Raw genomic sequence first — 24,427 nt, 5'->3', positions numbered from 1 at the left:
AAAGGTCTGTTAACTTGATCGCCGCTATGATTTTCTATACGCGATACGCCGTGATAATAAAGTATATGTAATAGAAATGGTCAGGCAGTCCTAATAGAACCGTTGCGCGCAATGCCGCTGCATTTTTACAATTTTGCAATGAATAATGAATAATGAACACGGCCTAGGCGTTACCTCATACCGAAGCCTCAATTAGCTGTAATATTTATTGTCACTTTTTGCATGCGTGATCAGGGAGATTTACGTGGAAATTAGAAAAAAAAAACCCTCCACGATCCAAGCGCGCTCATCGACACAATTCGCACACCTATGACTTTCTTACATCAGACATTCCCCGGTCAGCGTCTGCTCGTTATCCGCCAGAAGTGTTGGTATTTCTTTGAGAGATCTCGCGGCTCTCTTTCTCTCTCTTTCTCGCTCGCATGGCCGTCCACAGGAAAGTTTGCGGGGAGGATTAAAAAAAAGGAGGGTAACCAAGCATTTCCAGTGGCACGAGGAAAATTATATACGCCAGCCCGGGTATTTACTAACCGTGAACACGGCCGCCGCGCACCGCGCAACGTGCACTCATTGCGGACAAATGGACACGGGATCACCGTTATTATTGCAATTTTCCAGTCGGACCGAGATATCTCGTGGCGGTAGCCGGCATCGGCAAGCGGCCAGAGCGGCTAAATCGACCGGATACATTTTTACGCAGTAAAATGTAGCGGAATCCGTGCTCTTTGTCCCGGCACGATATTCCGTCGATAAACGGCCACGGATAGAGGCAAGGTGGATCGCTTTCGAGCGAACGCGGTATCATTAACGTTATCCACGTGGCTTCCAAGCAATCTCAAAAGTTTTTAAACGCTAAAATAAAAGACTGAGATTTCCAAGCGTCACTTTCTTTCACGTACTGGATAAATAAGATAAATAATGGAAAAGTGTCCGACAAAATTAATACATTTCTGATAAATACAATTTATTATACATTAAAAAGAAAGCGTTGTTTAAAGCTTTGATAATATAAACTGCGAAATTCTAAAGTTTTCAATATCTGGAGCACCAGCTTCCAGTGCTTACAACTTTAGAATAATGCTCGAAAGTCTAAAACCAATACTTGAAACTATGGTATAAATGATGCTAGAAACTTTACGATCGATATAGCATATTTATGTAGTTTAGGAAAAGCCATTTTGGTCTTTAAATTAATAAAAATTAATTAACAAATCTCTTATATGGGAGACTTATTTATTTTATAATTATAAGTTAATAATACGATATTGTACGTATTGTATTATTTATAAGTCGAAAAGAAAATTCATTCGTTCGATTCTATCATGTGCACAGCTGTGCAGTTTCAATATATGAAAGATTTATCTCGTAACCGTAATTAAAATTAAATATCAGGTTTACCTTTTTAAACTTTAGAAGACTTAAACGCGCCTCATTATTTTCTGCGTAATTTTAACAACTAAAATTACAGGGTAGATCTTAACAGGCATAAAGACTTTACTTTCAAAATGTAATTACGTTTATTAGCGTTATCGAAATTATCGGGATCGGCAATTTTACTCCTAAAAAAATGTCGCGGATATATTCGCCCTAATAATTATTTTTCGCTTCTGGTGGAAAGAATCATTCATTCTGTTGAAGCAAAAATTATTTTCAATATCATATATCTTAAACATAACGTGCATATTATATTAAGTCCAATATTTTCTGTCTACATATTTTCTACGTTCAAGCACTTCTTTCTTAACACACGTACTATCGTTTACACTAAAATCTTTTTGCGTCGAGCAAATTTATTCGCCGTAGTTAATAACGCTTCTCCTCTCCCTTCCCGCCGACATAAATGTAGCGACAATCGCAGAATCATTACGCGACGGGCGAAACCAGCAAAGGATTTAATATCAATATTTCTAAGAAAATAATAAAACCACGTGAGAGAGACCAACCTGCTCGAGCGATGCGGCAGTGAGGTCGGAAATAAAAACGTTCCGTATTGCGTCACTGTCTGAGGGATGGTGCACATCGCGATATCACGCAACATAAGAGGAACTGCGGGCCGTGTAATTAAGCCACGAGCTGTTACGTTCGACAAGCGCCAGCTTTGTAAATTACAGCCTCCATTAAGGAGCGTTTTTTTTCCACGGGTTTAATAATCGCGAGATCTCAGGACCAAACGCGGCGGACTCGTTACACCGTAACCGAGTGCCGCGCGCTGAACAGTTCGAAAGCTTAATATCACACGGCGGATAATTAAGACTCTAATGAAAGCGACCTAAGAGCCGAGCCGAGTCGGCGAGGCAAAGAACGCGCAAGAAGCGTCGTCCGCGACAACGCTTTATGTCCGCTGCGGTTTCTATTAGTCCCGGATCCGCAACGGTGCGGTAAGCTGCGAGATGCAAGAAATTAACTGATCGTAATCAATTACTCCCTGCAAATTTTGATGTAATCGGCAAATTTTCCTTACACTTGGTAGCTACATTCGCCGGTAGTCGAAGCCGCTGTTTTCTCAGCGCGTGATGAATGTCGATTATGCTCTCGCGCGACTCGATGGGATCGTCATATTTCAGTTACACGCGCGCTTCTTTTGCTCCTCGCTCCCCGCCCCCCTTTTAATAATACTTAATCCAGCTCCTTCATTACCGTCGCGAGTGCTCGTCGCGAGATTGATAACCAAATTGTACGGTTCGCGAGAGTATTCGAGGTGCCATTATCCTTCGATATACCCTGTCACGGCTGCAACGAAGGGTTTGCGTGCTGCCGCAACGACACGCGTGGCTAATCGAAACCCGGCCGGATGTTAATCGCGATGGTGATTCGTTTCCCCCGCATGATCTCGGTGAGACTTGCACCATTAAGGCGTCCGGCTACCGGTTTGATAGCCGTGTAAGTCGGCGGGGACTATTGTAATTCACGACCTCCGTTGGTCCACGGTCGCGAAACGTGGCTACCGCGAAACGCGTCACCTCATCTTCGACGGTAAAAACAAAACCGTCCGACTAGAAAAAAAATTTAGCTATCGCGGTGCGTCTTGATCGTCACGTCAAGCTCGCTCACAAGCGAAAATCGTGTTAATTAGCCGGCGTCGATTCGCGTGCTACGTTAATAACACTTTGCTCGGAGTGCACTCGATGCCGTATAAACGCCACGGTTCCACGCCGAATGCATGCAAATTGACTACGAATTGCTTTATCCCGATATCTCTTGCATACCGAATGACCACTCGCGGCGAGCCGTGACTCCGGCAATTATCGTATTCAGGGAACATGATATACGGCAAAAGCGCTTTAATTAAGTAAAAACGTTTCTCCGCCGCGCGAGAGGAGGCTGCGTTATAAATCCTCGGCGAGTTTGAACAGCCCGCGAGAACGCTGGCGGCGTTTTATCGGGTATTAAACGACTCCGCGATGTTTCGACTCGCGACTCTTTTGTGACGGAACCCGCGGGGTTCCGTAATCTCGAACTTACGAGTCCCGCTAAATACTAGAAGAGCCCGAGCGTTGGGCATTGTACGCGGCCGCATCCTTAATCCCGGCGGGGTCGGGTGCGTGGATCGCGCGCCGTATATCGTTTCTCGGGAAGCGGAAAAGTTAGAGAGCTCACGCAGAAGAGACCGGCCGGCGCAGGGAAATTTGTGCGCGTGTCAGGATTATGCTGCGGGGCGAATATATGGCTACACGCTGCGCGACGACGTCCCGATCCGCCGTGCGCGTACAGAATCCCGCGGTTATTCAATGCAACGAGGCTACATTACGCCGCGGGAGTCGCGTATGCCGGAACACGCGGCGGAGCTACCTTAACGTTATTACATTTCGTCAGCCGAGATTTCGCCCCCGTTTTCTCTCGCAGATGAAGAGCAAAGTACGGTCGCTTTTAATCTACGTAATTCTATGAGAATTTTAATGAATACTAGAAGAACTATGCGCGCACGTCATTACATTCGAGCATTAATTAATTATAATAACGTTTTTATAATAATTACAACTAAGTGATTCACGGTCAACGGCGTGTTGCCGGTTCACTTACATTTGTAGCTATCGGATAGGTTAAAATAGGTTGTCATATCTACCTCTCAGTGTACCTAGCTCCGACTTAATTTTTCTGTGCGTGTTTAAGTACAGAACGCCCGATGTTACCGTCGTTTTCAGTGGCAATCTGCCGAATAAACGAAAATAAAGCTAAATGTCGTCGTGTAAGAAAGGAGAATACCGTGACCGAATTATCACTGGCGTTAAGTGTACACTTTGCAACCTAAAAGGCGAGACTTGCGTGACTCGGATAACAGAGCGGTATTTCATCCCGTGCCAAGATATTCACATGCGTAACTGTGCTCTTTATTCGCTGGATACGGCCGGACTAAGTGCCCGACGTGTGCGATACTCAACTCGCAGGTATTATTCAAGAGGGGACGCGTAACGACCGTAATTCTGCGGCCGGGCGTGAAATCGCGAAATTCTGTTCGACTACGTTTCGTTCTGCTGCAGATATCTCCCCCGATATCAAACGATCACCGCGGCCAAGGCCGGAACTGATCATCAGACTTGGTGAAATTCGAAAGAAATTCCATCGATCGTTATTCCCGAGATAACAACAGCGAGCAGAGGACTCGAACTTTAAAGAAAATCCTTAAACCTTGAAAGACTAAGTTTTTCAAGTAATTCGTATTTGATCGTTGTGCAAAAAAGTCCGCGCGTGCCGGCTGAAATTATTATTATTCTTATTATTCAATTAAATTATTGTTAGCAGCCGCACCGCGAGAAGAATTAATTTCATTACTACCGGCGGAATCAATTTCACTACATTGACCGGAGTCCGGACGCTGTCGGAAAGCAAACTTTTATTTTTCGCGACGGTTCGCTGGGTAGATGTACCAATCTCACGATCCCTCCCTCCGATAGCGCGTTGCGGAAAAGTGATTTTTATTGAATCTTGACCCCACTTAAACATCTACACGGTAATCTCGTTGAGGGAGAAAGGAGTATCGCGCTGCACGTGCGTGCGTGCACGCGAGTGCATTACCAACCGACGTGAAATTGAGAGAAAATGAGATCGATCGCCCCCTTGATAAGGGACGAGGCGCCTATCCCGGCCTTTGAAGATTGTTCGCCGTGGAATGATAGAGCTTTAACGACGATCCCGCGCAATATCGCTTCACCCCGTGGACCCCGCGGACGGCAAATGATCACCGCCAGAGCGAAATTGCACGACCCGAGAAAATGCAAGGATCCGTTGCGAGCCGCCTGTCGCTATTCGCGACGGCCCGCCGAAGAAATTCCATTCGGAACAGCGAAGTGCTCTCGCGACGCCGCCGTCCATCTTCCGCGAGCTTTTCGCTCGCGGCTCACACTCTTTTTCCTCTCCCGACGTGAGCAATCTTCGCGAGCTGCAGCCAAACGGTCCGTACACACACATCGTGATTTTCACGCTCGAGAAATCGGCACGACGCGTTCTAATGTCGCGGCGACACTTGGCGCGTTTCGTAAAAACAATAAAATCACGCTCTGCGTTAGTCAAACACGTTACTTTCCAGTTAACATCGCTACCATTGTTATTTCTATTCTTGAACGGAACTAATATTTTTTATGTACGACTCTTAAAATAAAGATATAACTAAAGCAGCTGCATATAATATATATTAATTTCGTATTATTAAAATACTAATAGTGTTGGTGATTTTAAACATAAGCTAACGAATGGCACGACGGAAACGGCATGGGAAAGCGAAAGGGAGGGCGCGATAAAAATCCTGCCGACGGCCTTCGACCTTTTCGCACGACGCCGCGTATCGGGCGTAATGCGTTTCGGACGTGGGCGATTTGAGGCAGACGTCGGGATAATGAGTTCCTGGACCGTGGGATATTGGCATGCGACTTATAAGGATGGGGCCAGTAGGCGCGAGATCGATGCATCCGCGTCGAGGATAGACGAGCCTCGCTATTATTCGCGAGTCGTGATCCAGGGTCAGACTCCCGCGGCGGGCTCCTCTCTATTACTCCGACGGCGAGAGGGGAGACGCGATTGAGAGGACGGCAATAACGCCGTTTTAAGGAAGCACCCTTGCCCTTTATCGTTCCCGGTCGACCCACGACGACGAGGGAACGAAGCACGTAAACGGCACGTCGTCGGTCGAGACTTTGTACACGGTCTGCTTAGCCTGCGTCGATTCGTGTCCTCGAAAAGGAAGGCAGCCTTATCCGTCAAAACCATCATAAAATTATAGCTGAGGTCGAAAGTGACTATACTTTTCTCCGAGTGCCGGCTGTAAACCCGCGGGGCCGAACGAGCGCACCAAGTCCGCGCGTTCCATCCCGAGCCCGTCTACCTGGCGACCCGGCTACCTGCCTACGCGCCGCTCGAAAAGACGCACCGCGAGACACACACGTGCAACGGCGTTCCCGCCACGGCCTCATAACTCCGCGTACTCCCGGTACACTTTATCTCCGGTTATCTTCGCCGGCGAGGAATCGTAAATTCGCGCTCGAAGGCGAAGTTCTCGCCGCCCGACATGATTTACGCGATCCTCCACGTCGCACCTTGAAGAAGGCGCAGGGAGAAAGAGGCGCACCGAGAGAGAGTCTCCGACGGCTCTTGCTCGCGTCTCGTTTCCGTCGAGCTCGAAACCGCAAACCGGGACCGGTCGAAACGAGAAGCGTTCGACCGAAGAGAAATGTATTTTTTTTTCTTTTTTTTTTATCAATTAGTCACCGCGTTGTTTCGCGATACTCTTCGGTATGCTAATAAAATAGCGCGACAATAAACGCGAGCATTAATAACGGCAATATTTCCGCTAATTTTAATCGCAAGTGATTTCTCTCTCCGCAAAATTCGTTAAAATAAACAAAATAGAAATTTAATTTATTATCGTTTTAGCGTGTCTCGGGCATTATTTTGCGCTCGCTTTCGATTTTTATCTGCTCGAACGCAAAGTCACCTACATGGCGACAACGCGCAAAGGTGTTTATCTCATCGTATTGCCTTTTATGTACGTTGGTGAACTTGTCCAGGCGTACGTAACCACCTACATGCCTCGTCACTCTCTTCCGATCGCGAAGCTTTTTGCTCGCGCGCGAGTGAATCAAGTCGCACGATTACCGCGCATGTATACGTGATATTCCACACGTGTCCGCTTGATTTCCGGCCCGGACGATAAGGCGACATCGTCGCAAACGAGCGGATTAAAGAAGTAAATCGTCGTAGAAACGGGAAAGAGACGAAAGTAGTAAAATGGAGAGATCGATCGTCCGATTTGCGAGAATCAGGACAAAAAAGAATGACTGGAAAGTCGAAGATAACACCCGATACAGTTTGTTATCGGCTCATGCGCCTGCCATTACGACCGTAGATTGTAATTTATATTCCGATCGTGCGGCAAAGGGAAACGTAAATTAATATTTCAAAACCCGGTGCGCGAGGAGGTCTTTAGTCGGGTGCCGCGTAACCGATAATCAAGTAATAACGAGCGTACGACTAACGATACCGGATCGGATGGTCATTAACATCCCCGTGTCACGCGAAAATTGCTAATTATGTAAAACAGTAATTAAACGGTTGATCACAACGTGAAATCTACATAACGGAACTAAACCTTTCTAAATGTCGACGTGCGTTCCAAGCCTCTATTTCGTTCGATAAACCCGATATTTTGTTCGTCCGGGATGCGCACGAGCTTTTACTTTCAGCCGGATTAAAGGAGCGAGTCCAAGTGTTTTCTTTGCGCGCTGGACGTCGACGCGAAAAACGCTTCGAGGGAAGACGGCAGTGGCTTCGTATATTACGATCGGCTTTGCAAATATTGCCTCGCGATCAGTATCAAGCGGAGAACGCGAGCCACTCTCGCGAGTACCTTTTTCTCGAGCCTGACGCGTCGTTTCCGCGAACAAAGAGCCGGGAATGTCGCAGCCGCGGCCCCGTCACTCGCCTTCGCATTAGCGCCGTTTCAGCTGGCAAAAAGAGGAGTGCATCGCCGTTAAAAGCGTCCGTCGGCGTGAGAGAGCGCATTCGGTCGCGGATTGCGACCCGCGGCGCCGACGACTTCGACTCGAGAAGTGGGTCCGGTCGCGCGCGCTTATCGGGGAAACGGACCTGCTCCCGCGAGATTTTTGCGCGAGCGAGCACCTGTTTCGATCTGGCATCGAATGCATTACGAACCCGGTCGCACCGCGCCGTTTCTCGCTATCGCATGCTCGCAACACGGCACTGTACATAATCCACGGTCGTCGGATTTGCACATCAAATGTTTTTCCAACGGGAACAAAAGATAACAGCTGCTCGCCGGGGAGAAATGTCAAACGCTAAAAATTAATCCGCTCTCTTTATTCCCGGAAGAGTCACGGAGAAAAATACTGACAATTCGAACCTGCTTAAAAATGTGATAAATCCTTTACGAGCTCTCTGTAGAGCTACTCGTCTCTAAGTACAGAAGATGAAATTTTCTTTCCGCCTTTCCGTAAGTAATTAAAAATTAATGAGAACAATAAAATTAAATTCCTATCTTGCGATTCTTTCCGCAACCATTTCCTGATTATTCCATTTCCTTCAAATTGCCGTGAAAAGGCAATCCCACCTTATGCAGGACGTGTCGTGTCATAAAAAATTCCATTATCATAACTCACTGTAATTAGTGTTATCGGGAAGGCGACGACTCCCGCGGCTGTTTTGCATAGTTTTATCTAACGTGATGACGTGCAGATTGGCCAGCGGGGCATTAATACACGCAGAGCTCTCTTATGCCTTCCAGTCACTTCCCTATTAACTACGATTTCCCGTCTTAAATCGTAATTTGCAATTCAGAAATTCCCGCCGGTGGTTTATGAAACGCGTACGTCATGTCATAATAGTACGTGGTGCCAATCGCTTTTACGACTAGCCCCTGAAGTTATATCGCGACCTTGAAAAAGCTGCGCGATTATGAACTAAGTTTAAACCTATGCAAAGTTATTCGATTTAAGATTACGTTACTACGAAAGTGTACATAGAATGTGTAAACGTAAAAAAGGAACGAAACAAAACGTTCGGAGTACCTTGCGCGTGCTCTCGTCGCGTGCGTGACAAACAATTACGGCGATACAAGCTCAAAGACAATTTACATGTAAATATATAATTTCAACTCGGAGTTTAAAATGCATTTTGCCGGTAAACAAAAAAATTGCCTGCCGCAGTACATACAAAAGAACGTATATTACGAAATATATTATTAAAGAGTAAACATAACGATTTTATAATGAGCGAGATTGTAGTTAAGATAGTTTTTACTACACACTCAAACGGAAGCTGCGAAAATGTAATATGTTACTTTGAAAGATTTAACGAGATCGCTTGAGAAGATAAAATTTTATAGACACGCTCGTCGCGCGGTTCGCTTGAATAATAATTCGTCATTGCGGCGTCTCAAAGGTTTTAACAAAAAAAAAAAAAAAAAAAAAAAAAAGAAGAAGAACATACGAGCTTGATAGCGAGTTGCTATTAAAGTAGATCAAGTGCTTTACGTACCGAAAGAAAAAATACAGTTACTTTTGGCCTCGACTATAATTTTATATATTTTTAACCGTAAAAATAGCTGACCAAACCGTTTCCACAACCATCAAGGCCGAGTCGATTATATTTATCTGTCAGAAGTATCATAAAATTATACTTGAAGCCAACAGTATACACGTTTTTCTCTCCGAGGGAGGATTTTTCCAACAAATCGCTCTCTCGCGTGCCAAAGAGAATGACAAAGCAAACCCGGATGAACGTCTGGCGACGTCACGGCGGAGGTAAGGACACCGATTACGCTAAACGTGTTATCCATATTAATAAACTAGTTCTTGCTGACACTCGCAGTCTCATTCGCTTATTAGCATGAAGAAGATCATCCGGGTACTGAAATGCCCCGCTGTTAATCTGCGCAACAACCGGCGTCGCCGTCGCGGACGTCGCGACTAATTAGGTGCCACGGGGGGTTACCAAGGTCGCAGACACCCCACGCTCCTTTCTTTTAGTTGGTAGCGGTCCGAGTAAAACGATATTGATAAGGCCGAGATTATCGGTAATCACTATGATTAAACCCACTTTCGCCGGCAACAGCGTGCGAAAGATTGAGACGGATTCCGAGAAAAAGGGGGACGGAACAAAAAAGTGTGACGAATCTCCGATTAGTCGTTTTTGAATTGGCGAGATCCGCGAGATTCACGCGACCCTTGCTTCTCTCCGCCGTCGCGATTATATCTGATTGGAAAGAGATTTACGCGCTCGAAAATTAATTAAGCGATGTAATTATTGTTAACTTCAATCAGATACTCTAATTATGATTAATGTATATATAAATTACATTTAAAAAAGTAAAAAGTTTTGTAAGAGCAAAACATGCTACACGTCTGTGCTAAGTTTTATTCGCGATATCGGAAAAGAGCGATTCACTGGAACTTTTCATCCGACGTTTATTCAGAATGACGTTCAGGGCACGTTTTTTCGTTTTCGCGAATGATAAACAGCGCGATTGATAATTCTCCACATTGCTACGGAAGATTATTTCGGGAAAACCAGTCGCGAGGAAAACTCAAGTTGACAAAATTAGCGAAGGTTCTTTTCTCGATAAGAAGAATACCACAAATTCTGCAAGAGTCATTCTCTCTCTTACTCTCTCATTTTCAGGTATGCAGGTGGACGGATACGCGAACACGTTCGCCGCGGCAGTTATCAGTGCGCGGCTTGTTCTGAGAGGCAGTTAAAACACGCAGTCTCGTTACAAGGTGGACCGTTGTGTCAGATAACTATCGCCACGGTTATCCAGTTCGCGACCAACTTTCCGCTTGCCTTGAGGAATTCGCGGCCGGCATTAATCTCAATTAGCGGCGAATCGCTGTCCGGGATTGACGCCGTGGCGGCGACGGCTATCGGACCGACAGATCCGCCAAATCGATTTCAATTTCTTAACTTGCTGCAATATGCCACGCTGCCGGCCCGGCACGCCGAGTGGAATCTCGTGTTTCCGATTTTTGCCCCTCGCATCGAGTGCGCGTCACCATACTCCCGCGACAGATATACACTTTGTCCATTCCGTGGCTATCCGCTTACGTTTCTCGAACGACTGGTCTCTTAGCCCAGTTTTAGAAATAAGCAAAGAAAATGTATTCCTTAACTATTGTAACTTTTTTATTTGTACTAATAAAATATTATTAAAATACTATTTTTTTTCATTAAAAATTTACATTACATTATTTATCCTATCCTAAAAAATTGGAGATTTAGTTAATTCAGGCGTCTCATACGCTTTTTTATATAGGATTATTTTTTTTTTTTTTAGAAATAAAATTTTATTTTTTATTTCTAATATCATATATTATTTTAAAACGAAGCGATCAATTTTATAGCGCCTCAGTCTTGGAATGTGCAAAGTTCACATGTCGATTACAAAGCGGATGTACATCGGAAATGCATTAGCAAACCGTCGACAGCTATTGGCTTTCGCTTCTACAACTGTTTGTTGGACTATCGCTCACGAACGCGCGTGTTGTTCAAAATACCTATTCTCGAATAATTAATTCACCGATTGCTACTTAAAAGAGATGTCATTCAATATTCGGCTTCGTGCATTGCGCACGAGTCAAGTAATTAATTTAACTACAATTTTCGTAATAAAACTAAACACATATACAACAATAAAAAGTTACGAAGGTAAAGGAACACTTAAAGAAGATTAAAATTCCAAAGATCTACCCTTGAGAGGCCGTCAGGTTTCACATTCAACGAGCTCGCACAAAACGCGTTCTGACATACCAATGAGCCACGTAAACGAGCGGCGTAACACGAGTTTTCGCGTATGTGCCCTGAAACCGTGAAACGGCCTCACTTCCTCGACATTCCGCGTCCGTGCTCCAGCACTCGGGACATTTAACTGTTTCGCGTTAAAATTAGCGGAAACATCGTCGTAAAGCCTACAAGCCCTCGGCGAGATCCCGTTCTCCGTCACGGGGCGCGGCACACCTCGACAGGCAAGGACGAGCAAATTGTCTCGCGGTCACGGGACAAGAGGCAGCGCGAATAAAGAGAACCGTCCGGTTAACGACGCCGCGACAAACGGTGGCGGGGTTAACGGTCTTTATTATTATTCCCGCCTAGTTGCATCGGCCCCGCTGCGGAAAATTATCAGCCGTACGCTCGCAACTAACGCACGCCTTAATTATAATGTCCACGAATCGACGAAAAAGACCCGTGGCTAGAATTCAAAGTTAAGACAAAGACGCGAAAATTCCAAGAACAACCAAACTCCCTTCTTTTTTTTTTTTTTTTTTTAACAGACGTAAATGGCTCGAGGCAACAAATTGGATACTCTTGTGAAAAAAATGTTAAGAAATTCAAACCACGGAGAAGAATAATGTTGCCGCCTGAGCGCTTTCACGACGTTTCTCTTAGCGTCGCCTTGATCAAAGGGGACGGTTGTCGCTTCAAATATTGTCGCGATGCCGGCGCGAGTCTCCGGTGTCTCAAGGCTGCCGAATGAAAATCGCCGCCGGCAGCTGCAGCGGCGAAATGAGAGTATAACAATAATAACGATAATAATAACGCAACGTCTTGTTTATTGCCTCCAACGACCGGGGGACCCGCGACGTATATTTCGCGAGACACGGCTCGCTCTCGCTGATTGCCGGGCGGAAAGTATTCGAGAGAATGTCGCCGTGCTACGGACGCCGTCCTCCTCCCCGCGTTTACAAAGTGCCGTGCGTGCCATCACTTGGATTTACCTGTACATGTCAAACGACACGCACGTCGTCATCCTTCGCCAGTGCGCGGCCGCCGCGTGGGCCGGTTAATTGAGTAATGAAACGCCCGCGTGCGTGGCGCGTACGGCATCGCCGCAGGCCGGATCGTCGCCCCATTCTGAGCAGCTGCTGGGGGGGAAACACGGGGGAACCCGCGAGAAGAAACGAGCGGATCGCGCATCGTGCATCGATTCAAGCGCGACCGGACGGATTCAATAACTCCGGTTGGAGAGCGGCCGAGCCGTTCCAAGGCATTCTGGTTAAACGTGCGTGGCAACCGATATTTACCCATCTCATTATCGGCGGGGATTTATGTTACAATGCGCGCACCAGACTTTTCTGGAGCGTCCCCGTCGCGGACGAGCACCCTGTCAATTATGAGGATCATTCGAGCGGAGTGCCAGCCCCTCCAGCCTCTCCCCTGCGTCCCACGGAAGCGAAACCCGGTCTAATAAGCCGCGTAAACGTATTCGCGAACTTCTTCGGTCGATCTTAGAACTCTGCACTCGCCGGTTAAGCCCTTTAATACCTGGCGCGACCGGCAAGTGTTGTTGCACGTTGTATTCTTCTCGACGTGGAGTTTTGGATCGGAAATATTTTGTATAAAATCGAAACGGGCAATAATAATTAAGATAATCAAAAAATCAAAGAGATCTTATTTAGTGTGACAAGCGTTATTAACAGCGACTCCAGCAATTTATAACCAGCTAAAAGAAAGAGTGATTCTTGACCGGCAATCGGGGTAGGTATCGCGCGATCGACAAGTGAACGTCCAAACAGATTTTTTTATCTATAACGACGGAAAAAATTATCTCGCACACTCTGCGCTGTTTTGCAATGCAAATTTATTGTTTAGTCGACTAAGAAATGACACTTTTTCTCGCTGTTTATTCGCGAATTAATGCTTCATCTAACGATCGTACAGCTCGTCTTGTAACGGGATGGCCTCGCGTTCTCTGATGAATTTAATTATCGTCCTCTGTCTTCGCATTACTTGCAAATCATCGCGCCGGTGAGTTTGCTGCAATCGCGCGCGTCGATCAATATAGCAAGGCATTCAATGACTTAACAGCGAGCCTCGCGAAAGACACGGTACATTCTTCGAAGAGTATAATCTAATAGAAGGAACAGCAGATAATAGAAAGAGAGAAAGAGAGAATCCAATAAAACATTTTTCGCATTAAAGACGGGAGTGCTTGAAAGTCAATTTAAATGACACATGGTATATTTAACATTAAATGTCAATTCCTAATAAATTAGTTTCAATAATAGACTAACGTTAAATGTGACTCGCTAGTAAATTACTACCAGCTTTAATAAGTTTTATTGATTTGGCAAGAGATGGTTTGCCATAAATAAAATTATATCGGAATTAATCAATTTTATTAAAAAATAATCAAACAATCCCTAGAATTTTATTCGATCTCTGCCGATCGGCGTTAAAAAAAAATGTAAAGCCTTCTTCCTCATGGAAAGACTTAAAACACGTGAAGATAATCTCGCTGAAGTAATCTAATCCCGCCGTATGGTGTGTACTTTCCTGGGAAGATTCAAAACATGCATTTCATGACGATGATATATGAACACATCAGTCTTATGATCCGCGCAGGAAGAGATCGGTCGGCACGGCTGAGGATGAATAAAAACGATCATCGCTTGGAGGCATCGATTTTCTGGTTGAGCTCGATGAGCGCCGGACGCTGACGATGCAGCTGGATAACAAAGTCGTGTATCGCATGCATAACACGTCACACCTTGCAGCGCCGCTAGGCCTTGCGTTTAATTAGCGCTGAATGTTACCGTGAGCGCGTATAGATAATCTAATCTAATTGGATGTTGTCCCATTGAGTTTCTTTTTTTTCGGCTCGAGACGCCTAAACGATAATTTTATCTCCGAGCTTTGAGTCAGATATACATATTTTCATAGTGCAACCACGAGTTTTATCCGCATAATAATTCATAAAATAATTTATCCAAAAAGTTTTTTCGTAAAAAGTTATCCCATTATAAATGTTACATTTTATTTCATTAATTTTTTAAGCGGGTTATTTGTACCTATGGCGCAATTTTCTTTTTCGAGTATCCGCTCACCTAGCAGCTGTTCATTGACTGAGATTAATTTCTTTCCCTAGCATTATGTGAACGAATAAAAGAAGACGTATAAGCTTCAAGAGTCGTTACCTTCCCGTCACAGAGACTAACAAGTTAACTCGTCGCGCGGCTATCTGTTACCAGTTACGTGCGTGCTTTCCGGAAAGAGCGTAATCCGCGCGGTCGTTCTGGCGACGCGTCTCAAGACGCTCGTTCTCCGTGCTGCGGCGCGAGACAATAGCCGAGGTAATCTTCGTCCGCGGTCGTTGTCCACGTACCGGTCGCAGATTTAGCGTGCGCCGGGGCAAACGAGGGGTTCGTTCGTACGTTCATCGCGATACCGACTGTAAAACCTCCCGAGCGGACTCGCGTGTATTATTAGTCGAGCAAGGGGAGGTCCTGCGTTTCTACAGGTGACGTCTCGACATCCCGACGCTCCGAGCGTGCGTGAACTCTATACTTTAATCGGTCGATCTCATATCTCGTTCTCCAAGCCGCGTTTCACGTTTTTCTTGCCTTTCGTTGTGCCGCGTCTCTGCCTCACCCTTCTCGTTTTCGGTACGGCGTCACGTCGAAAGGGAAAGAGTGAATGTGGTTGCGTGCAAATGACACTGACCGCCGAGGAAGGTTATCCTCCAATTAATCGAGCATCGCAATGCGGTTCGTCAGTCGTTGCCCTTCGCTTCGATACACGTCGAGGCGCGAAATTACTCCTCGAAGATGGATCTCGATGATTATTAACGCGCCTCATCTTACCCTCGCGTCCCTCAATCCGTGAAATATGCAAATCTACCAGCTGCGTTTCTGCGATTACATTCGTTCGCGAGGACCTTGAGACACGCGCGTTCTGAAAGCCCGCGAATAAAAAGTGCGAGAGAAATAATTTCTGCTTAATAATTAAAGTCGAATAATGGATATTTAATTTTTTCAGCGTCTCTTTGTTGAAGTCAATACCTTTAATATTAATGAGGACTATCCGTTCGATGCAAATGGGAAGCGACTTATCATTCTACGGCGCTAGAATGGGTCAGATATGCAACAAGATTTCCGTTACTCAGGATCTAAGATCTCCCGTCACCTCGACCAATAGTCACGTTTCGACAAGACCGTAGGTATAAATCGTGACTACAACATAGACCGCGCGAGGAATGTCATAGACTCCGCGTCTTCCCTCAGATGGTATCGCGATCGCAATATCGCGCATTCGCTATCCCGGCGATAAACGCTTAGTAGATATCCACAGTGCTAAGTAAATATGACGAGGTTCAAGCGGATCTCGGCTAAATCGTAGGCGAACGTGACCGCTGCGCTTTTGCGGCGTTATATACATATAAAAATCCCGGGCCTGATGGCGTATCCCAAGTGTTCCGCGACGGAGAGGAGCGTGAGGGATCGGCGCGCACGGGAATTCTGAATTCCGGCTGTGGAAGACGTCACACGGCATACATAATTACCACGTACCTACGCAGGTATCGCCGCTACACCTTCATCATCGGGAACGAGACGAGGGGGGAAAAAATAGTTTGATCAACGGGTAGGCGACTGCGTGTATTATGACTCACGTCCATCATACCGTGATCCTTTAGGTACATTGGCTTCGCTCATATTCCCTCGAATACTGACGAGGCCTGTCTAAGACCTCGCGGTTGCTGCCGGGGCCGACTCGGCTTCGGAGGAGAGCGGGACAAGCCGATAATTTAGCGGTTTTGTTACTTGTGGAACGGCGCGGCGGCGCGCTCCGCGCGTTTTACATGTATTAAAGCCACCGTGCGCGAATCGAGGGCCCTCTTCTCCGCTCCCTATTCTACCTCGCTCCCGCTTCTTCCTCCCGGTCTCTTTCTCACCGCGAGAGACGGTGCCGCGTTGCACCAACCTGTAACTGCACGGCCGCGGAGAGAAAGAGAGAGAGAGAGAGAAAGAGAGAGAAAGAGAAAGAGAGCGGTTTTGCCTTGCTCTCGGTTTCGATTTCTACGCTTCTTTAACGCGGTCCTTCCAACACTCTCTCGTACCTCGCACCGGGCCTTTGTACCGGCCGGCGCTCAACAAAACGGGATATACTTTTTCTTCGTTGCCGAAGCGCAACGATTATACAAAGAGCGCTTCTTCCTTCGCCGCGCCGCGCCGCGCCGCGCCGAGCGTGTAGTTTCCGCGCATCGCGGCGCGGATCTCTCCTCTCGGAAATACTAACGACTCGCAGAGTTGCTCTCTCGCGCCCTACTGGCGCGAGCGAGACAACTTTTGTTGTTGTCTGTGGGCCGCGGATAAGAACCCGTTGCATAAACGCTGTCGAAAAAAATAGGATACAACTAAGCGATCTCCGTGGCCCCGAGACGGGAATATCTATTAACCGTCCGTGCCGCGCGGAGAATTAACGGCCGCAACAAAATCGCCCGGAGCACCGAGGTAGCGTCACGATTTCCCATTCACGGGTTTTGCACGATCGCCATTACCGCGCCGCGCGATTCCACACATCTGGATAAGAGGATCGTTACGAATAACGGCAAATTCTTCAGGGGGGACGGGGGAGATGCCCATGCATTAAGGAGAAAGATGGCCGATACCGTTGTGCCGCGATTGCGCCCGGGAAAACGAGGGCGACTGTGCTGGATCGCGAGTCGCGAATCGGATCTCGATTCCGCGCGGCAGCGAAGCCTGTATCATCGACATCTCCGATCGCCTCGGTAACGCCAGATGAAATGCCCTCGATCGATTCGCCTCGTATGCCAATCGATCCGGTCGCGCCAAAACCGGATGCGTCGTTTTTTACCGCGGCCGCTCGTCACGCTTGTATAACGAGTTTAAACAAGTTTAATCGCATTTCCTACGCAAAAGTCGATTTCACGGCAATATGAACAAGCGAGAGATTGTACACAGCTGTCGCACTTGTAACGACTTCCTTCCCCGATGTTTCTCCGTTTAACGCGCTCATTGCGTGCACCTTACCTTTCTTCGCTTTTATCACGAAAATGTTTTCACCGGGACGATAACGAAACTCAACGTTTGTCCCGACGCGGCAAATAATTGTTATACATTCTTAACGCGCTACGAACACCGAGTAATTATAAAGCAATTCAATCTCATTGTATTTGCATGGGGTGAGTGTTCCGATGCGACGTGACAAGATAGATGAGAGTTGCTAATTGATTTTACCAAGGCGCCGTTAATTACTCGGCAAGGAACACGCAGCAGACGACGTAACAAATATTCGTAAGATAAAAATTAATCGGGAATCCATCTTTCGCAATGCGCGCTTACGATTAATAAAATGTCGCTGTTTTTATGTTTTTTTTTTTTTTTTCCTTAGTGGGGTTTGCAAAGAAGAAGCCGATTCGTCGTCTGGTAGCGAGCGGATCGGTGACGCTTGACGCCGTTTTACACAGGTAACACTCGAACGGGCATTGTTCTTTCATGGGGAACGCGCTCTCCCACGCGCTTAACGCCTCGCTTCGTGACGTGCAGATCTTGGCCGAGCGAGGAAGAAGAAAGACGAGGAAAAAGCGAGGGAGGCAGTTCTCTTAAATTTCTTGCTTATTCTCTCTTGGGGTTGCGCGCGTCGTCCATTCCGCGCCGCTTCCGCGGTAACGCGAGCGGAGGCGCGCATATATACATGCGGGATTCACAGGCCCGCCAGGAAGACTTACGAGCCTGCTTCTCGGTTAATGGAATACGCGCGCGCAAGAACGATGAGCACCCGCGACCGGCCTATTTAATTACCTTTCATTCCATCTCGCGAACACGCGGACCCGTCGACGTCCACCGCGGGAAATAAAAGCTAGAACACGGAAGCGGCGGGGCCCCGCATCGATTTCTGTTATTAAAGTCACCTTTTTATTTGCCGCTTCATCTCGCGCGTGTAATCGGGAAGATTGAAAAGACGGAGCAATCCGCCCGCGCCGATTCCGAACCGAACAACAAAAGTTACGGCCTTGCCTGCCCGGCTGCGAACGGCAAGAAACTTTTAGGAGTTGCTACGCTTCTCTCGATGCGTGGGGAGAAGTTTCCGCGAGCATAAACCACGGACGTGAATCACGCAAGAGCGATGAAGAGGCGTAGAGGCGACCGTAGAGAGAGGTCGTGACTCGACGGAAGAATCAAGAAATCGTTTCTTGTCCTTCCTTATGGCTTTCCACCTCTATCGCGCGAATGCCCGCGGTAGCGAGAATCGGAACTGCGAGAAAAGCGCAAATCCTTCAAAAGTTATTGCCTCGTAACGACGTTGACTAGCATGTAAAGCAACATTTCCTAAGAATATCGGAATCGCAACTCACGTCGTTTATCAGATTCGTGAACGCCTCGGCTGCCGAGAACGGCTTTATCCCCGAATAAAATTGCGAATGTATAATTAATAACTACATTTTCAAGCGCCTATTTGTATATCTTAGCGAGCCGCTCGTAAAAGCCCAGACACGTTTGTAAAATAATTTGTACGATTGCCGCGTGACTCATAAAATAATTAGCTTTCTACTAACAACTTTTTACTAACTGTACATTTCGCGGTCTGGTCTTTGTATTATTATTTTTTTTTTTTTCTTTAGTTTTTCTTGATTAAAAAGTTAGTTTTCAAAAAGTCAACTTTGTTATTGGAGGCGTTATTAAAAAACGCCGATGAGGAACAAAAAAGTTTCATGCAGCAATCTCCGCAGCTATTTTCACAGACCGTATCTCGCATAAGCGAGACAAACGCACAACGGCAGCGAGAGAGATGCAACCGGTCGGAAAAAAAAAATATTTAAGAGCCTATTACTGAAGTAAAGATATAAATCGGAAGATATCGTATACTACGCCGAGGAGATCCGAGGGGAGAGAGGGGGGAGGGGCTCTTATTGCCGACTCAATCGCGCGAAATTTCAGACGGTGTTTTATCGAAACGCATTACCAGCAGCTTCGAGAATTGGTAACCTCGAGAGGAACGGACATGCAAGGATCATTGTTTTACGCGCGCTCGGAAAAAATGAGCGCCGGAGATAAAGCGCAATCAGACGCGGACAAAAAGGGATCGTGCTTCTTTGAAAAAGCACTTCTTCGGAGGCGGTGATTGCACCCGGGAGTATCGACGGATCGCGTCCGAGTGCGTATGCAGCATCATCTGCGATGCCTATACAAATGGTGGTACCATTGGCGAGTCAGGGATCGGCGAACAGCTTACCGCGAGACTCGGAGGAAACTCGCGTCTGTGCGCTGCAGAATCTCGCATGCTACGTGCCACTTAAGACGAATGTTCCCATGTTTCATTAACTTTTATCGCATTGAAGAATTCATTTCCTACGAAAAGACTACGCGTGCGGTAATATTCTATTTCAACTCACTGCGAGAATATTAATATACGACGTTGCTGTATAATAAAAATAATAAAAAATTATAATCGAACTCTTCTACGTATTACGATATATGTCAATGCGTTAAATATGCATAAAATAAAATCCGATTAACGTTACTAAATAGAAAATGCGTTTTATTTCCTTATAATATTCCTATCGTTGTAATCGATAAAAATTCTCGCAATAAAATTCGAAACTCGTCGAAGTGGCGACGTTTTTCCGAAGAAAAAAAAAAAATATAAAAAATTAAAATTAAATCTGTATCTTCGTCGATTAATCGCAACGAGGATTATCAGGTGCACCGGTCATTTTATCGAGGACGATGCGAATAGACGCTCGCAATGGGCGGTCTGACAGTTGCTACCAACAACGTAAGAAGATCTGTGGTGAGCGGCCGCTCAAGGTCCTTCAACTAGGAAACGATCGGCTTTGCCTATACCTATTAGCTCGCCGGATAGGAAAGTAATTACCGATGCATAAATCCGGCGATTGGAAGCCCCGCGGCGGCGCAGGCATAACGGCGCGAGAGAGACCGGCGTCTCGGAGCGTCGCTCGTAATTCGCGAGGCGTAAGTCGTGTCACGTACAAGCTCCGGCCGTTTTGCGCACCGAAGCAGGAAGCGTCTGCTGGATTATCAGGATATAATCCCGGATAATTGCGGGTATTTTGCCACGATGCACAACTACTTAATTAGCGCCGGAAAGGCCCGCGCGATTTCTCGCGGACGGTAACGCCCACCCTGAGCCGGCCGTCACCGCGCGGAAATCGCGGAACACCGCGCCGCGTCCTCTTATTTTCTGCCCGCTTTCTTCCTCGCTCAATAAAGCCGATAACGAGATCGAAAACGGTACGCTACACCCGCCCGCTAATAACAAACGCGTGAAATACGGCGAGTAAAATGAGGCGCGGTTGTTATAAAAGTTTGCACAAGGTCTTTCATTTTATCTTTAAACGAGTAACAGGAGAATTGCAATGTAATTCGTAGTTAAATATGTTTGATGAAAAATAATGTTCCAGATTTTCTTACTTTAGCTTACAGAGTTTAAGAAATATTGTTTAATTATTTATATATATTTTAATATCTCGGCATGAAATCTTTTTGCAAAAGGTCTTTTTTTTAATTGCCCGTTTGAGTCTCATAGAAATATACATACAATGAGCAGTTTTTGCGTCAGCGAGAGATATAATCATTTTCTTTCTCATAACAGTTTATCCAGTCATTTTGTATATGCAGAGGTCAGAAAAGATGTTTAAAATTTAACAAAAAGGCATGTCATGTGAAAGATCGCTTATCGTAATGAGTGCGCATTTAAAGTGGAGGGCATGTGATCGATGAATAGCATCATTAATTGGCACATGGTCCCGTCGTAGCGCAAAATAAATCTAACAATAACCACACCGTTGATCAATCTAGCTAACCGAAACGCGCGGTTTCATTGTCGATCCAATTCTGTCGATTACGCTATTGCGTAGCGCCGATGGCAGAAAAGAAAAGACGAGTCACGATCGGTATCGCACTAAGAAAGTTCAATCGTTCGGACGATCGTATCTACACTTGCAGAACTGATCGACCGAAAGAGAAATAAACGCGTAACGAAATTATAATAATAATAAAACAGCGAATCAACCCGCGAGCACCTAACGTGACATTTATAAATAAAAAAAATATTCAAAGAAAAAAAAAAAAATCTTTAAAGTCGTTCAAAAATTATTTTTCCAATAGTAATAAATAAAACGTCTTGATTACGCGGCATGAAAATAAATATCGCTGTTTAATCAGAGTAATGCCACTGATTTGACCGCGATTAATTAATAGCGTACATATATCCGACAACAAGCGAGCCAAAGCGACGAGTTACGGATAAACTGATAAGTCACTTTCTTCAAGATCGCGATCTGAAAACTAGTTCGCTAACTCATTTCGCTGCGGCCGGCTTCCCCGGCAGAAAACGCAAACGCCTTCGCTCACAAATTTCCAGCTTCAATCCGCTTAGTTTTTTCCGTCTTCCTCCCTACCCGCCACGTATCTCCCGCGCGCACCATATTACCAGATAAGATAATAAATCAGCGCGATGCGCGCATCGGAGACCCGATAATTCCGCGACACCTGGGTTAAATAAAGCTAACAAACCGTTTCATTTAAATCATCCCCGGTCCGTAATTTACGGCGCGTCCGCGTGCACTTCTTAACGTCGGGACGACGGCCCGCGGACGTAACTTACGGCGGGCTGTCGATTTTTTGAATCCCGCTACTTAGTCGGCCGCAAGAAAACACTGCTGCACGTTCTGCATCATTAGCCACGCCGTGCACCGAAGTGCCCGTAGTGACGCGGGGAAGAAAAGGCACGTTGCGTCGAAGATCGTCACGATTCGCGGGGGAATCATCGCGTGCAGCGTGGGCCCTCGCTTCGAGGGCATACCTCGGTACTTGAGCATCGCGCAGCTTCACGATCCGCGTGGTACGTCCACGTTTCAAAGTATTTCCGGGAATCGGATACAGAAACTTAATGTCCGAAGTGAAGTCTAACGTAAGATCAGCCTTTCTCTCTCCTACGTTCTATTTTGCTATTTAATACTTAATATTCTCCCTTTCTCTTCAGTTACCTCTTTAAATAAATTACAGTATAATTGTGATATTCTGTAGAACCATTATTTAATTTATTATCGTAATAGTCGAGATCAGGTAAGCAGCGAACGAGTCGCACCTTCGATTTATTTTTTCTACGTGACATTATTTTATTACATTGAGACGAGACTATCTCGAGGATCCCGCCGCTAAAATTACATTCCGCGCGACGAGATAAATCACGTACGCTCCGACTGTCGAAGCCCTTCCATGAAATCGGCGGCTTTTTGCGGACCGCGCGCGTGTCACCGGATTCGCGGCGGAGGCAGCCAGGAGCACAATAGTATCTTCCGTGCGCGAGTAAATTGTCGTGGCTCCTCGCGGAGGCGGCCGGCAGGAGATTAATTTCAACGCGCGCGCGTATTTTTCCCTCCGCGGGTCGCGCGGCAAAAAGTCGCGTATACACGGCGGCAGAGGACGGACAAGCTCCCCCTTTGCGGTGATCTACAACCACGACCAAGCAAATCGCCGTCGCGCATCGTGGGACGGGCGGAATACGTCCCCGAGGCTTTCCTCGCGTCTTTAACAACCAAACGGGCGAGACACGTGGACGTGAACGTGGCCGGCACCTTACCCCCGGGGTCCGCGTATCTCGGTGCGCGAGGGGGGGAGGGGGACCCGCGGTGCATCTTCCAGCGCCCGCTCTCGCACGCTTCTACTCTTATTCCCCGTCCTGTCACGACCAGTCGCATCATTAGGCCATCCGGTATTACAAATGACGTTGAAGGGACTCCCCAGGCTCTTCCACCTTCTTCTTTGTACTCCCGTTCTCTTGCCTTCTTGCCCTACCTACCGCCCGCCCTTCCCGCACCGGAGTAGACTCTATCTCCAGCTGGTCGCCGGAGTCAATCCGGCGAAACGTTGCTTTAACTGGATCGTACGAACGCCACGGCAAAAACCGACAAGCAAGTCATAAGCATTTATGAGTTTCTTACCGGCGATAATAAGTTTGGAACGATTGCCGCTTGTATCGTTGCGCGAGGCGCGCCGTTTCTCTTCTTCTGCCTAGTGACATTCTTGAGACAGCCGCCTCGGAAGAAAATTGCGCGTATTGAGAGCGAATCGCGATATAGCTCTTGCTCGCGCCTTTCTTTTCGGCGATATTAATGCGTAGACTATCTCGCGAGATTCATTGACGCCAAAACGGACGCATCCCACGTTGATCGATTTTACGTAGTGCCCGACTCGCACGATCGAGGATCCCGCTGTAACGAACGATCGTCGTTTCGCGACAGTCGTGCACACGCGTCTGTCGCCTTTCGTGCAAATCGCGCACGAGCCGTGACGCGGAGGGAAAAAAAAAAATATACCGACCACCTCGCATTCTCCCGTCGAGTAGCGGCACGCGGTCTCCTCCTCCTCGCATTCCGCGCGCCACGGACAAAACCGCGTCTATCGTAATTTCCACAAAAAGATCATCCTCGGCGATTGGCTCGGCGGCGAAAAGATTTACATCCCGATGACGGCGCACACGTGCAGCCAATATCACGCGGCACGTGACCGATTTTCATGCGGGCAAGTAGTCCGCGCCCGACGATGACCGGTTGGATAAGGGAAAAGGGAAACGAGCGCGCGGGAGGAGAAGCGCACGTGAGAGAATCCACGGAAAAGACGCGGAGAGGAACAACGAGCGAAAACTAAGACTCGAGTTTAAAGGT

General features: G+C 46.8%; 1 long non-coding RNA gene across 1 annotated transcript in view; it reads right to left on the bottom strand.

Annotated features, from left to right (window-relative positions):
• Positions 1–24,427, bottom strand: part of LOC139105417 (uncharacterized) — a 120,710-nt gene that overhangs the window by 46,381 nt on the left and 49,902 nt on the right. The window lies entirely within an intron of this gene.

This window comes from Cardiocondyla obscurior, linkage group LG09, assembly GCF_019399895.1.
Source record: "Cardiocondyla obscurior isolate alpha-2009 linkage group LG09, Cobs3.1, whole genome shotgun sequence".
Lineage (NCBI taxonomy): Eukaryota > Metazoa > Arthropoda > Insecta > Hymenoptera > Formicidae > Cardiocondyla > Cardiocondyla obscurior.
This window is presented reverse-complemented; position numbering and strand designations above follow the sequence as displayed.